This window comes from Hyperolius riggenbachi, chromosome 10 (assembly GCF_040937935.1).
Source record: "Hyperolius riggenbachi isolate aHypRig1 chromosome 10, aHypRig1.pri, whole genome shotgun sequence".
NCBI lineage: Eukaryota > Metazoa > Chordata > Amphibia > Anura > Hyperoliidae > Hyperolius > Hyperolius riggenbachi.
This window is the reverse complement of record NC_090655.1, coordinates 201,300,151-201,316,640: the sequence shown is the minus strand read 5'-3', so window position 1 is coordinate 201,316,640 and position 16,490 is coordinate 201,300,151. Positions and strand designations below refer to the sequence as shown.

The 16,490-nt window shown below is 47.6% G+C and overlaps 1 long non-coding RNA gene across 1 annotated transcript; it reads left to right on the top strand.

Moving 5' to 3' along the window:
• The first annotated feature begins 2,121 nt into the window (after positions 1-2,121).
• LOC137536197 (uncharacterized) lies at positions 2,122-16,151 on the top strand. The gene is made up of 3 exons (XR_011024540.1): positions 2,122-2,179; positions 13,530-13,652; positions 15,327-16,151. It is a non-coding gene; the product is annotated as an uncharacterized lncRNA (long non-coding RNA).
• Positions 16,152-16,490: the final 339 nt, after the last annotated feature.

The window sequence follows — 16,490 nt, the reverse complement described above, 5'->3', positions numbered from 1 at the left end:
AGCCTCACCCAGCACCCTCACCACCTATCACCCTGTGCCAGCCTCACCCAGCACCCTCACCACCTATCACCCTGTGCCAGCCTCACCCAGCACCCTCATTCTCCCAAGTGTGTGTGTGTGTGCGAGTTTGCGCGCACACTCGCCGTGGGTACTTTGCAGAGATGGAGTAGCAGTAATGGGTACTTGGTTTCAAAAAGTTGAGAAACACTGCTCTACATCACAGTCAGCAGACACATTGTAGCCAATTAGGCTACACTCCCTCCTGGAGCACCCCCCCCCCCCCCCTTATAAAAGGCAGGCAGAGTCAGGCTTTTCACTCACTCGTGTGCCTGCAGTAATCAGTGAAGGGACAGGTGCTGCTGCTGCTGTAGTCAGACTCTCATAGGGAAAGCTTAGTTAGGCTCTTGTAGGCTTCTTAGCTTGCTCATTGCTGGAGCACCACACAACAGCTCTTTTGAGAGCTAATCTTGTTCTTGTGATCTAATTTTTTTATTTATTTTTTTGTGTGGCCCACTTGCATATACAGCCCTGTCAGTCAGTCGCAGCTGGCCTTTGGCCCCTTGGTGGTAATTCCTACTGTGCCACTGCCAGGCCCAGCACATTCAGTGAGTGACTACCTGTGTGTGTCACAGGCAGCTGCACATTTGTAATCTCAATCACTGCACCTGTTCACTATTCAGTGCACCTACCTACCTACCTACCTAAATGAGCGCACGCATTGTTAATACCACCAGTCATTGCACCTGTTCATGGCACGTGTGTGTGTGTGTGACAGGTGCACATTTGTAATACCCAGCAGCACTGCATATACCTACCTGTTGTTCAGTACACCCACCTACCTACGTGAGCGCATGCAGTGTGATATTTAATACCAACAGTCACTGTACTTCACTGTACTTCACTGTACTGTTGTTCTGTCATTGAGCTACCTCAGCCTGGCGACCATATAGGCTTGAAAACCGCTATCGCCTGCACTCTGGCTATGGTGCGCATCAGTCCAGCATGGCCGCCACTACACAAACAGCTGTTTGCGGTGCGTTACACAGTGAGTTAAGTCTGTCAGTGTAAAGCAGTACACTAATTACATTCCCTGATTGATGTATACACATGCAAGATGTTTTAAAGCACTTTAGGCCTCCAATTTAGCATGCAATGTGATTTCTGCCCTTAAAACGCTGCTGTGCGTCAAATCCTGATTTTTCCCGTGGACTTTTGGCATGTATCCCACTCCGCCATGCCCCCCTCCAGGTGTTAGACCCCTTGAAACATCTTTTCCATCACTTTTATGGCCATCATAAATGTTTCTAGTTTTCAAAGTTTGCCTCCCCATTGAAGTCTACTGCGGTTCGCAAAAGTTTGCAAGTTCGCGAACCTAAAATCGGAGGTTCGGGTCATCTCTAATACACTATAGGTACCTGGTGACCATTCAGTTATGCAGATGACACTTTAGTCAAAATCAAAGCATGGTATCTACAGTCTTCTTCTAAGTACACATTCACTGACTGGATAAAACACAGATTTAAAAGGAATGTTACGGAAATGAAATTGTCTTTCATGCAATGTATTTTGCATAACAAAGGTGTGACTAAAGGCCCATACACATGTCGGATTTCCGCAAACGACGGGTCATTTGAACGTCCCGTTGTTCGCCCGCTAAATCGGGCGTGTGTACAGACTGTCGTTCGCTTGATAAGAGTGAGTTTGAGCGATCCGCCGGGCGGATCGCTCAAACTCACTCTTATCAAGTGAACGACAGTCTGTACACACGCCCGATTTAGCGGGCGAACGACGGAACGACGGGACGTTCAAACGACCCGTCGTTCACGGAAATCTGACGCGTGTATGGGCCTTTAGACATAGTCTACAGAAAACCTACCAACAAACTGATAACTTTTTTGGACTAAAACTACTGATACCAGTAAATTCAACGCTAAATAGATTATTTTCCATTGAACATCTTAAGACAAGACCAGAGTGCTGGACAAGGATGATGGATAGAAAAAATAACTATTATGAAAATAACTTCAATTCTACTGTTTTATACCTTTTCTTTGCACAGGTTTTGGCATGCTTCCTCCTGCACTTCATCAGCTGGTCCGTCTCTTTTGCTGGCCTAACATTGTGCTGTGCTGATCTTTTTAAACTATATCCATGTGGCTCTCGTTGTCCTTATGGTAATGTAAGTAATTACAAACCAATGTGAATGCCCCTCAACCAACTATAGCAGTATTTGCACTTAAAGAGTACCTCTGGTGCAAAATACAGAGCCTGCAATGGAAGACTGTCTATTATTGCTGAAGGGATTGGCGGGTGGAAGGGTTTATCGCTAATTTGCTTGCCTTTAATTCTTTAATGACAAAATCTCCACCCCCTCTATCTATAAGACAATCACAACCATGTTTCCTGAAGTCTTCCGAAGCTGTATGGCCATCCCCACCTACTTGCCCATGTAACTTCTCTGCTAGTCTAGTGATGCCACCATCCCCATATAGCTTTCCTGGTGGTCCAGTGCCCCCCCCCCCCATATAGCTTTCCTGGTGGTCCAGTCAGTGCCCCCCCCCCATATAGCTTTCCTGGTGGTCCAGTGACCCTCCCCCCATATAGCTTTCCTGGTGGTTTAGTGTCTCCCCATCAGCATATAACTTCCCTAGTGGTCCCCCTCATCCCCATATAACTTCCATGATGTTTTGATGATTACAACTTTCCCTATATAGCTTCCCTGGTGGTCAAGTGGTTCCCCCCATTCCCATATAGTGGACAACCTATGCCCAATGGCTTCCCTAGTAGTGTAGTGATCCTGTATCCCCATAGAGCATCCCTAGTGGTCTTGTGGTACCTCATATAGCTTCCCTGGAGGTATATCGGTATCCCCATCCCCATATAGCTTCCCTGGTGTGGTCTAGTGGTGCCCCATCCCTATATAGCTTCTTTGGTGATGGAGTGGTGCCCCCAATCCCCATATAGCACCCCTGGTTGTTAAGTGGTAGCACCCTATAGCTCTAACTGCCCCCCCCCCCCCCCCTCCCCAGTGGATTCCCTGGTGTGGCTTGAGTCTCACTTGCTCCAATCCATGCTCCTCAGCAGCCTGTGTAATTACACAACATACTCAAAAAAAAGGATGTAGAGAAATGTTGGCTGCCAAGGAACATAGACGATGGCGTTGGAAAAGGTAAGACTCAAACTGCCCTGCAGCGCCATACTCTGCATATAGGTTTACACAAGAGGGGACTCTACAATAGGGAGATAGGAATAAGGTCAGGAACCTCTTACCCTCATCCCCAGACAGCCCATTGGCCCAGGTGAAGGAGGTGGCCTGGAGGAACCCCCAGGTCAGCCCGCACCTGCAACTGATGCAGTGTGTATGCACCTTTCGGGTGAGTTTCCACTAGCACTGGCACTTGTGCATGCCAATTACGCATCTGAATCCCTGTAGCTATGCCATGCAGATTGCTTCTCACACATAAATTTGGAAGCAACCTATAAATTTAAATAGGCTAAGATTCCGGACCCATATTTGGGCATATGAAATTGGGCACACACAGTCCTACTGGAAATGGGTCCTAAGTAGTGTTGGGCGAACAGTGTTCGCCACTGTTCGGGTTCTGCAGAACATCACCCTGTTCGGGTGATGTTCGAGTTCGGCCGAACACCTGACGGTGCTCGGCCAAACCGTTCGGCCACATGGCCGAACTAAGAGCGCATGGCCGAACGTTCCCCGAACGTTCGGCTAGCGCTGTGATTGGCCGAACGGGTCACGTGGTTCGGGCCCGAACGCGCTCTGATTGGCCGAACGGTCACGTGGTTCGGGTAAATAAATACCCGAACCACGTCATATCTCCGCCATTTCTCTGTGGGTTTAGCTTTGGGTAGGCAGGCAGGGTAGTTCGCTCTCCAGCCACGCTAGCCAGGGTCCCCCCCAGTCATTGTGTGTCGCTGCTGGGAACAGTAGTACACCGCTCGCTCAGCCACACTATATATATAGCATTGTTTACTGCCACTGTGTACCTCGCTCAGCCACGCTATATATAGCATTGTGTTTTCTGACACTCTGTGTACACGGCTTAGCCTGGCTATATAGCATTGTGTGTACTGCCACTGTGCACCTCGCTCAGCCACGCTATATATAGCATTGTGTTTTCTGACACTCTGTGTACACGGCTTAGCCTGACTATATAGCATTGTGTGTACTGCCACTGTGCACCTCGCTCAGCCACGCTATATATAGCATTGTGTTTACTGCCACTCTGTGTACACCGCTCAGCCAGACTATATACCATTGTTTACTGACACTCTGTGTACACCGCTCAGCCAGACTATATACCATTGTTTACTGACACTCTGTGTACACGGCTCAGCCTGACTATATAGCATTGTGTGTACTGCCACTGTGCACCTCGCTCAGCCACGCTATATATAGCATTGTGTTTTCTGACACTCTGTGTACACGGCTTAGCCTGACTATATAGCATTGTGTGTACTGCCACTGTGCACCTCGCTCAGCCACGCTATATATAGCATTGTGTTTACTGCCACTCTGTGTACACCGCTCAGCCAGACTATATACCATTGTTTACTGACACTCTGTGTACACCCGCTCAGCCAGACTATATACCATTGTTTACTGACACTCTGTGTACACGGCTCAGCCTGACTATATAGCATTGTGTGTACTGCCACTGTGCACCTCGCTCAGCCACGCTATATATAGCATTGTGTTTACTGCCACTCTGTGTACACCGCTCAGCCAGACTATATACCATTGTTTACTGACACTCTGTGTACAACGCTCAGCCAGACTATATACCATTGTTTACTGACACTCTGTGTACACGGCTCAGCCTGACTATATAGCATTGTGTGTACTGCCACTGTGCACCTCGCTCAGCCACGCTATATATAGCATTGTGTTTTCTGACACTCTGTGTACACGGCTTAGCCTGACTATATAGCATTGTGTGTACTGCCACTGTGCACCTCGCTCAGCCACGCTATATATAGCATTGTGTTTACTGACACTCTGTGTACACCGCTCAGCCAGACTATATACCATTGTTTACTGACACTCTGTGTACACCGCTCAGCCAGACTATATACCATTGTTTACTGACACTCTGTGTACACGGCTCAGCCTGACTATATAGCATTGTGTGTACTGCCACTGTGTACCTCGCTCAGCCACGCTATATATAGCATTGTTTACTGACACTCTGTGTACACGGGTCAGCCAGACTATATAGCATTGTGTGTACTGCCACTCTGTGTACACGGCTCAGCCAGACTATATATCATTGTGTGTACTGCCACTCTGTGTACACCGCTCAGCCAGACTATATAGCATTGTGTGTACTGCCACTCTGTGTACACCGCTCAGCCAGACTATATAGCATTGTGTGTACTGCCACTCTGTGTACACCGCTCAGCCAGACTATATAGCATTGTGTGTACTGCCACTCTGTGTACACCGCTCAGCCAGACTATATAGCATTGTGTGTACTGCCACTCTGTGTACACCGCTCAGCCAGACTATATACCATTGTTTACTGACACTCTGTGTACACCGCTCAGCCAGACTATATACCATTGTTTACTGACACTGTGTGTACACCGCTCAGCCAGACTATATAGCATTGTGTGTACTGCCACTGTGTACCTCGCTCAGCCACGCTATATATAGCATTGTTTACTGACACTCTGTGTACACGGCTCAGCCAGACTATATAGCATTGTGTGTACTGCCACTCTGTGTACACCGCTCAGTCAGACTATATAGCATTGTGTGTACTGCCACTCTGTGTACACCGCTCAGCCAGACTATATAGCATTGTGTTTACTTCCACTCTGTGTCTGCTGGGCCTGGGAACAGTAGTACACCGCTCACCTGCCACTGTATAGCATTGTGCTCTGTGTCGCTGCTGGGAATAGTGGTACACCGCTCACCCGCCACTGTATAGCATTGTGCTCTGTGTCGCTGCTGGGAATAGTGGTACTGTATAGCATTTCTGTACTGCCACTGTACTGCTGCCAGTCAGCGTGTATTGTAAGGATAAGTGAAATGAGGAAGAAATCCGGTGAAAGAGGAAGGGGCAAGGGAAGAGGTGTTTCCCCTGACGGTTCACGTACAGGCCACAGGGGAGCACCCAAGAAAACCCACTCAATACCGCCCATGTTGTCCAGGACAACAACCCTCACAGATCCAAAAGAACAGGACCAGATAATTACTTGGATGACCTCTCAAGCGTCCAGCAGTGGGTTAAGCAGCACCAGCACATCACGCACGAGGTCCGAGTCCTCAGCCAGTTACAAGGAGCCAGTGGGCACAAAGCTGACACAACCGGCAGCGACACCACGCACACAACTGCCAGATAACCAGTCCGGTGAATTACCTCAGGACACAATGGGGTATTCGCAGGAGCTATTCCCAGCCCAACAAACTTCCACCTTTCAAAGGTCAATGGAGGAACAGCCAGAAATGTTGTGCCCGGATTCACAACCATTAACTGAGGGAAATGCACCGCGCACTGAAATACAAGGCGAGTCCGAGGAGGACTCGGAAACCCAAATCCCAGAGCAAGTTGGGCAGGAGGGGTTGCAATTGCAGGAGGTCGGCCGACAAGATCTGGAAGACGACGTTGGAGTGAGCTGCGCAGAGGTTGTTCTGGGGAGCTCTACTCCACGGCGGCGGCCCCCCACAATGACATATGACGAGTTTGAGGAGATGGAAGAGGAGGGTATGGACAATGTGGACATAGACCCAGATTTTGTTTCTGAACGAGAACATCGCCGTCGTAGCAGCAGCACAGATGAGTCTGTTGAAGAACCCACTGCTGCACGAGTTCGCCTTGTGCCACAAGGTAGGCGGCGCGCAATTTCAGGCACCACAAGCGTGGAAGTTCAAGTGAGAGGCAAAAGAGGAGCAAACAGAAATCGCCAGCAAGGAGGCAGGTGCTCCAAAGTCTGGGCTTTCTTTGAAGACTGCACTGAGGATGTTACCATGGCGATTTGCAAGGTGTGCAAGACCCGCCTGAGCAGGGGGAAAAGTATTAACAACCTCTCCACCACCAGCATGAGCCGCCACATGCTATCCAAACATCCCACTCTGTGGGCAAACGCGGCAGGACAGGGTACCAGTAACACTGCCTCCCTTGGGTTCACCAGACTCACCACCAGACCCGCCTCAGCAGCAGCAGTAGCCCAGCCATTGCGTGGTTCACAACATTCACAAACATCAGACGACGCTGACACTGTCACTTTCCGGAGTAGTGCTCTTGAGGTCTCCCAGTGTTCATCAAACACAACAACCAACAGCCCTTCCGTGTGCAGCGCTACGGTTCAGTTGTCTGTGTCGGAGATGTTTGAGCGCAAGAGGAAATTGCCAGCAAATGACCCCCGGGCCGTAGCAGTAACAGCCAGCATAGCCAAGCTTCTGGCCTGCGAAATGCTGCCATATCGAGTGGTGGAGACAAACAGCTTCAAGGGCATGATGTCAGTGGCCATCCCACGTTACGTGGTTCCCAGCCGCTACCACTTTGCGCGCTCTGCAGTGCCTTGAGCATGAGCACGTGGTCAGCAAAATAACCCGAAGCTTGAAGAATGCCGTTGCCTGCAAGGTTCACCTCACCACTGACACTTGGACGAGTGCGTTCGGACAGGGTCGATACATCTCCCTTACCGCGCACTGGGTGAACCTTGTGGAGCCTGGCAGCGATTCCTCACCTGCTACGGCGCGGGTGTTGCCCACGCCGCAAACAGCTGCACCGCCGTCCCTCCCACTGGATAACAACAGCAGCACCTACCTCTCTGACTCCTTCTCCTCCAACGCATCTCAAAGCTGTACCTCATCCGGAAACGCTAACCCAGCAGCAGTAGGATCGTGGAAGCAGTGCAGCACAGCTGTTGGCATGCGTCAGCAAGCGTTGCTGAAGCTGATCTGCCTTGGGGATAAGCAGCACACAGGGGAGGAAATTTGGAAGGGAATAAAGGAACAGACGGATTTGTGGCTGGCACCGCTGGACCTGAAACCGGGCATGGTTGTGTGTGATAATGGGAGTAATCTCATTTGCGCTTTAAGGTTGGCTAAGCTGACACACATCCCTTGCCTGGCGCACGTGATGAACCTAGTAGTTCAGCGGTTCCTGAGGACATACCCAGGCGTGGCCGATCTTCTGTTGAAGGTGCGTCGAGCGGCCAAACATTGTAGAAATTCCAGTACTGCTTCGGGGGCACTCGCCAAGATGCAGGAGCGCTTCAATCTCCCCCACCATCGCTTGCTGTGTGATGTCCCTACGCGCTGGAATTCTACGCTGCACATGCTAGCACGCTTTTGTGAGCAGAAGAGTGCAGTGGTCCAGTACATGACGGCGCAGTACCGAGGCGCATCCGGACAGCTGCCAAGCTTCTGTGGATCCGATTGGGCCAACATGTTGGACCTCTGCCAAGTCCTCCAAAATTTTGAGCAATCCACGTTGCTTGTGAGCAGTGACAACTCTTCAGTCAGCATTACCATACCACTGCTGTGTTTACTGAAGAGGTCAATGTTGAAAATCAAGGAAACAGCTGTCATGATGCAACTGGGGGAATCTGAAGGAGAAAACGATCAGCGTGATGGTACCAACATCAGGCCATTCGCCTCAGGGAACGCTGGCCCCAGCAGCTATGACGAAGAAGAGGAGGAGGAACAGCTGGAGTTGGAGCAGGAATTTCATGCCACCACTGACGAGGGCCAGAGCGGTGCACGTTGGACTTCCACAATTCAGCGCGAATGGTCAGCAGAAGCAGACCAGGAGGAAGGTGACGACTATGATGCATCACAACAACTATCACAACGCTCACAAGAGGATGATGAGGATTCTGGTAGGACTCTGGCACACATGGCTCAATTCATGCTAGACTGCATTGAACGCGACCCACGCATTGTGCGCATTCTGGACAACACCAATTACTGGGTTTATACCCTTCTGGATCCACGGTACAAACACAATGTTCCAAAACTGCTTGAAGAAAGAGTCAGACAGGTCAAAATGGAAGAATACCAGCAGGCCCTTGTGGAGACTTTAGAGAGGAGATTGACATCCTCCCCCTCCTCTAGCCAGTTGTACGCCGACAGACTGACTTCCGCAAACCCAGGACGACCAGGAGGGCAGCAAACAACGCAAGCCGCAGCTAGTGCCCAAAAGGGAATGGTATCGGCAGTGTCCTTGGAGTGGGAAAATTTTCTGACACCCATGCAGCAGCAGCCCACTGAACAGCAAGCGTGCAGATCCACCTCCAACACCGATCGCCTGGAGAAGATGGTCAAGGACTACATGTCAGATGACGTAGCTGTGTCGAACAATCCATCTGCACCCTTCAACTATTGGGTATCGAAGCTAGACACCTGGCACGAACTGGCAATGTACGCAATAGAGGTGCTGGCTTGCCCGGCAGCCAGCGTTATGTCGGAACGCTGTTTCAGTGCTGCCGGAGGCATCGTCACAGATCGGCGTATCCGCCTCTCCACAGAAAATGCAGACCGTCTGACTCAAATTAAAATGAATCAATCCTGGATTGGAAATGACTACGCAACACTCCAGGAACCCAACCAAGTAACATGACCAATGAACATCTGGGATGGTGTAGCGTTTCCGGTCCCTGTTTATTGAACCTCTCATCTGTATTACATTTATGACTGCATGGCGGCAAAAAGCATTGCTGCTATATCCGCACGCTTTTTGTCCTCATGCAAGGCCTGGGTTGTTGTGTCTCAAAAAGCATGGCCTTCTCCTCCTGCGCCTGCTCCTGTTCCATCACGTGTGCTGCTGCTGCTGCTGGGTTAGCGTTGCCGGTCCCTGTTTATGGAACCTCTTATCTTTATTACATTTATGACTGCATGGCGGTACAAAGCATGCTATCCGCACGCTTCTTGTCCTCATGCAAGGCCTGGGTTGTTGTGTCTCACAAAGCGTGGCCTTCTCCTCCTGCGCCTCCTCCTGTTCCATCACGTCTGCTGCTGCTGGGTTAGCGTTGCCGCGTGGTCCCTGTTTATTGAACCACTTATCTTTATTACATTTATGACTGCATGGCGGTACAAAGCATGCTATCCGCACGCTTCTTGTCCTCATGCAAGGCCTGGGTTGTTGTGTCTCACAAAGCGTGGCCTTCTCCTCCTGCGCCTCCTCCTGTTCCATCACGTCTGCTGCTGCTGGGTTAGCGTTGCCGCGTGGTCCCTGTTTATTGAACCACTTATCTTTATTACATTTATGACTGCATGGCGGTACCTCATGCAAGGCCTGGGTTGTTGTGTCTCACAAAGCGTGGCCTTCTCCTCCTGCGCCTCCTCCTGTTCCATCACGTCTGCTGCTGCTGGGTTAGCGTTGCCGCGTGGTCCCTGTTTATTGAACCACTTATCTTTATTACATTTATGACTGCATGGCGGTACAAAGCATGCTATCCGCACGCTTCTTGTCCTCATGCAAGGCCTGGGTTGTTGTGTCTCACAAAGCGTGGCCTTCTCCTCCTGCGCCACCCTCCTCCTGTTCCATCACGTGTGCTGCTGCTGGGTTAGCGTTACCGGTCCCTTTTCCTGGAACCTCTTATATGTATTACATTTATGACTGCATGCCGACAAAAAGCATGTTACCTGTGCAAAGAAAACAGACATTTCCCGCATTTAAAAGACAGTTTTCCCTTTGAAACTTTAAAATCGATTTTCTCAAAAACTATAAGCTCTTTTTGCTAATTTTTTTTTCCTCTTGTACCCACTCCCAAGGTGCACATACCCTGTAAATTTGGGGTATGTAGCATGTAAGGAGGCTTTACAAAGCACAAAAGTTCGGGTCCCCATTGACTTCCATTATATTCGGAGTTCGGGTCGAACACACGAACATCGCGGCCATGTTCGGCCTTTTCGGCCCGAACCCGAACATCTAGATGTTCGCCCAACACTAGTCCTAAGCTGAACAAGAACAGCAAAACTATTGGTGAGTTAGTATTGTGACATAATAAACACTATGAAGACTTAAAGAGAACCTGGACTGAAAATAAAAAGTCAAAATAACCATACACAGGTGTCACGGAACAGCCATGAGAAACGCGGGCGAATTGGAAGGATCTGCACAGTCCCATTTCTGATTGCTTTCTGTCTAAATTTGTGCAGCCATTACAGGAATCAGAACTGACATTCCTGGGTTTTTTTTTCTTTCCCTCCTTCCACCAAAGGGCACAAGCCTGCTGCAGAGTGTCCCTGGCTTCAAGCTGTGCTGATGGCCCATCCATCAGATGTAGTTGATAAGCAGGATGGCAGAACCAATTTAGCTGAGAAGAAATCAGACATTCTGGCTACAGTCCTAGCAGGGGAGCTGACACGTAGCTTGCTGCCCCAAACTTCAAAAGAACCTTTGCCTGGGAATGACCTGCTGTAAATCCCAGATGTATATCATATTCCATAAACTGCTATATGTGGCATATTTTCTGTATTGCCAGGCTGGCAGACCCTTCAAACTAACAGAGCATGATGGGCCCTGTCTAGTGCTGGTTCTGAGGAAGTTTCAGAACATTCTGAGGTAAAGACTGCCAGTTAGGCAGTTCGGAAGTGCCCTCGCAATACTACAGGGGTCCCACCCCTAATGTTTGGTATCAGGGTGCTGGGTAAATCGGGACAAACCTGAAAATGTTAGTAAATCTGCCCTAACCTGTACGGTTCTGTGAGATAGAGCCCATGTATTGTTAGATATGATTTCTGGTCCCCAGAACAAGGGGAGGACTCATCTCATCTTCTAAGGGGGTGTGTGGCTCCCGCCCTCACTCCCTCCTACTGGATCAGGGGCATAAGAATGGCAGAGGAGCCAAACTCAGGGTCCTCCACCATGAAACACCATCTTGATCTCATCTGTGCCAGCTTGAGGATATGCTGGCATCCACCTGGTCTGAACTCTGAACTTTGATCTGAAACAAAGGATTTTACCAAGGACTTTATGATTCTTCCCACAAAAGGACATCTTTCCATGAAACTAAGTATTTTTTCTCCCTTCCTTTTATTTTTCATACTGGTTATTACTGTTTCAATAATTGTTGATTTTAATAATTGTCTGTATATATTAATTATTTTTTATTGCCCGTGAATAAAAGACTTTATCAAAGTCATTCACCGTTCCGCTACCCTGCTTCTCAGCCACACAAACTGAACCAGGTCTCTGAAGAGACACTACTATTGTTGATATCTAGACAGAATACAGCGTGTTTTAACCGTTTTTATTTGCAGGTCGATGAATAGCCAGTTAGTGAGTTCCTCTGTCTCAGGAAACAGAGGTGGTGGCAGTTATACCCTGAATTAGTGTGTATTTTGTATTTCCGTAACCCCACAGGCTCCCTTCTGGTTGGGCTGCTGCCCAAATTCAATCGATTTCCGTGCACCGAGTGCAACCACAGTTTGCATGGTCTGTGTGCTGAAACCGATTGGAAGGCAATTTGCGGTCTGGCCACCAGGGCTCCTGTGACAACAGGTCATACTTACCTCCCGTGTAGTCTACTCCTCAATCTCTTTCTCCTCTCATGCGTCCGGTTTGTTCACTGTGATCAATGGAATTCTCCGTCCTCCATTTTGAAAATGGCCACTATCCCATAACAGCTTCCTGGTCAGTACACTGTTAAACTGTTATATCGCCCACTTTAGCCATAGGGAAACATAGACATTACCATTCAGTTGTAACTGACAGCTACTGATATATAACTGACAGTAACTGGTACCGGTATATTTCAGTTCTGACAAAATATTGGAAGGGATCACTGTTATGGTGCCCATACACGATTCAATAAAAAAGTTTAGTTTTCCCGTCTATTCTTCAGGCCGTATATACATCTTCATAGTCATGAAGATAAAAAAAAACTAATTGAATAAGAAGGTGTGTCCAAACTTTTGGTCTGTACTGTATATACAGCTTTTGCCCTGTGTGGTCCCTAGACATGCAATCTAAATAGATCAACAATCAGAAAAGCGATTGTGTTCGTTGGTGACAATTGGCATTTGGCAAGAGTGATCGGGCCTGATGCAGGAAACTGCATTAATATTGCCGTTCATAGACATCGTACGGCAATATTACCCTTACTACCGTCACTGTGTAATGCAGGTTAAGCTATTAGCACGACTAGTGAGACCGTTGTGATGGTAGCACACATTACAAACGACCATTACCATTAGTAGCTTGCATTACCTTAGCATTGGTCACGCTAGTGAAGTACTGTGGGTCTCACTAATAATGTAACCTGTGGTACACAGTAATAATGGTGTATGATGTCTGTCCATGGCAATATTACTTCAGTTTCCTGCATCAGGCGCACTGATATCTAATTCGCATGAAATTTCACCTACAGTGTAGAAGACTGAAGTCAGCTGGAAGAAAATTATGTGTTCTAATGAGGTAAAAAAAAATTACCACACCAACAGTGAACCAGAAAAACCATGACTCAGTAGGATGCAAAGTTTTCAGAGAAAGGTTGTGATTTGAGCTTTCTTGATATTAATGAATGAAAGTAATTGAGTCTCATTCTGATGGCAGGTGGGATCGTTTGCCATCATCTCCTTTCTTCTAATGTCAAACGTTACGCAGATGAGTTCATCAAGTTATATTACTATTTATGGGTACCGCTCTCTGAGATTCATTTCCAAGAATACAGCGCAGGTATGACATGTGTGATTATAAGTTGAAATAAGTATTTGTTTTGTCATTAATTCCTGACTTATCAGATGGGGCTAACTTGGCTTAGGGAAGGGAGGAAATAGAGTCAATGGCTTCTGGCTGGAGATTCGGAATTTGACCTGGGCTGCCTCCGCTCCATCTCTCTTCCACTTCTCAACCAGTCCTGAGACCTCTGTGATGTTGGTTAGTTGCAGATGTCACCTTCCAGTGCATACTCAGTGACTGTACAGTGACACCCCGCCCCCATGCGCATTACTCTGTTTTGATTTGAATTGGCCGGTCAAAGTATTAGGAATGCAAGCAATAGCTCTCAGAAGGGGTGCAGCAGTACAGGAGGAGAGGTGTTGGGAAGTGTCACAGTTCATCCACCACCTAATTTTACTCACAGGTGGCTCCCAGTTTATCTCAGCAGTGGCTACCTAATTCCACCAGTCATGCAAATCAGATTTGTAAAGAAAAAATGTAAGTGATCATATTTCACAATTTGCATGCAGTTCATTCTGTTGTATATATAGTGGTTTCTGCATAGAGTATGATGCTGCATTAATAGCTGGCAGTTAGCCCTGCAGTTGGTAATCTAGGACACTTGGCTGTTTATTCTTATTATATCACCTGCGGTGCTAAAATAAAGACCATTCTTAAAATACAGGTGAAATTCATAAATTACAGACAAAATTCTCAGTGAGAGTGGTGGAGGTAGTACTGGCCTACAGCAATGCAGTGTTGTGCTCAGGCCCTTTATATTCATACATACATGCAGGGACTGTCCATTGCAGGGATCTGAATCATCCAGAACTCAACTAACCAGCAATCTGAACTAACCAGCACAAATCACTGGCAGTACTCATAGAGGTGAGGGGCCACTTCTCAGGCTGTTTGTGGGTTCCGCTGCACTTAAAGTGAACACGAGATGAAAATATACTGATAAGATAAACAATTATATTTATCCTCCTACTCCTAAAAATGACCCCAGGGTTTTCTTTTATATTTAAACATTAACAAAGTAGTTTGAATGTTTTACTGCCTCTACTCAGTGGCAGCTTATTGGGTGTCACAGAGCTAGAAAAAGGTCAATAGTTCATGTATGTTATCTCTCCCTGCCCTCAGAAGTTGTATTCTGCCAGGAAAACTTTTATTGCTGTAATTTGCTTATCAGTGATATTTACTATATCCCCACAAGGTACCGACAAGACAGAAGCTGTCACTTCAATGCCTAGACATTAACTCTTTCAGGCAGCAAAATAAAACAAGCAATTAGCCTGGTTATGTATGTTGTACTGTACATACACATGTTCATCTCATCATGTCACATATTGCCTCGGGTACACTTTAATGACTGGGTTCCACAGCTCCCTCCATGGTTAATATGCTTTCAATTACTGTATTTTAACATTTAATATAGATATTCATGGTAAGTATACTGTACAGAGTAGGGTATAGTGCTATATAAGCTAGGCCCATATCTAACAGTGAGTCTCAAGCAACCAGAAAGCTCACTTATCTGGCATCAGCCGATCCCCGTTGGTGCTGGAAAACTGAATGTCTACTGTAGTACTGTACCATTATATTTTTCACTGTTGTTCAATGTCTCCAGCTCTGTAGGAGAGTATTAAGTTATTAAGCAATATGTTTTCATTGCAAAATACTTCTTTGCAGACTCCTCCAGTTGAGGACACCAGTGTCATCTCTCCTGACCCTCCAGCCTATGCGGAAGTGTCCACACCTCTACCAGCATCATACTACAATGCAGTGCTTCTAAATGCACCGACCCTTCTACATCCGCCTGAATCTCCAGGACCACAGGTGTTCCCAGACAGGCCAGTGTCTCCACCTCCACCAGCTTATGCTCAGCTATCAAGCTTTCCTCCCACAGGAGACCGCGCTCCACCCCCTCCTTACTGTGAATGACCAAAATATGGACGTCTGGAAAGGAATTTACAGGGATTTAAACTCAGCAAGTCCCCAAAAATTACACTTAGTGTAAACAATGCTGCTCTTCCACATCTCTCTCCAAACTTTCTTGGCATATTGGAGAAATGTAACCCTTTAACCGAGAGACCATGCCAAGTTGCAAAAACTAAGGCTGCTAGAACCATGGTTATGGTCCAGACCTATAACAGGTTGATCTAATCACTGAAGAGCACAATTGATCGGGACAGTGATTGGCATCAATGGAAAATCAGCTTTGTAACCGGGATGGAGTAAATAATGGAGAGGTGGTTTTATTGCAAATCCAGTATGGAGGAGGACATAATAGGAACCTAATGTGCAGTTTTGTGCATCAGTCAGCATTCTCTGATCAGGACACTAATAAGAAACTGGGGATGGTCAATGGATGCAAATAGTTCTGAGTTGATGCAGCATTATGGAATTGTATAAGCTATGCAGTTTGAAGATGGACCACTCAAATTCCATTAAGGTGGAATTTGACTGGTCTGTTTTCAAGCTTTGCAAAATTTACACAATCTTGCATGTAGTAAAAATGTGTGGTACTTGTGTATTATCCCGTCTAGCAGAACGGGCTTGGCAGTTAGACAGGCTGGAAAAGTGTGCACTGTGCTCTTGAGCAACTGATTCACCACAGATCAGCTGCCCTGTTCCACACAGCTTTCCTCACTGTGTTGGCTTTTCCGTCAGCGATCAGACCGCAGAACAATAGAGAGCAATAATGAAAGAGGCACGAAGCCTTCCAGCCTGGAGGAGGGGAATTACAAGTGATTCTAGCGGCATACCAACTCTGCCTAATACCATTACAGGGAAGAGGACTTGCTGAGCACCAGCACAAGGTGATCCACCTCACACCCCCCGCTATGTACAGCG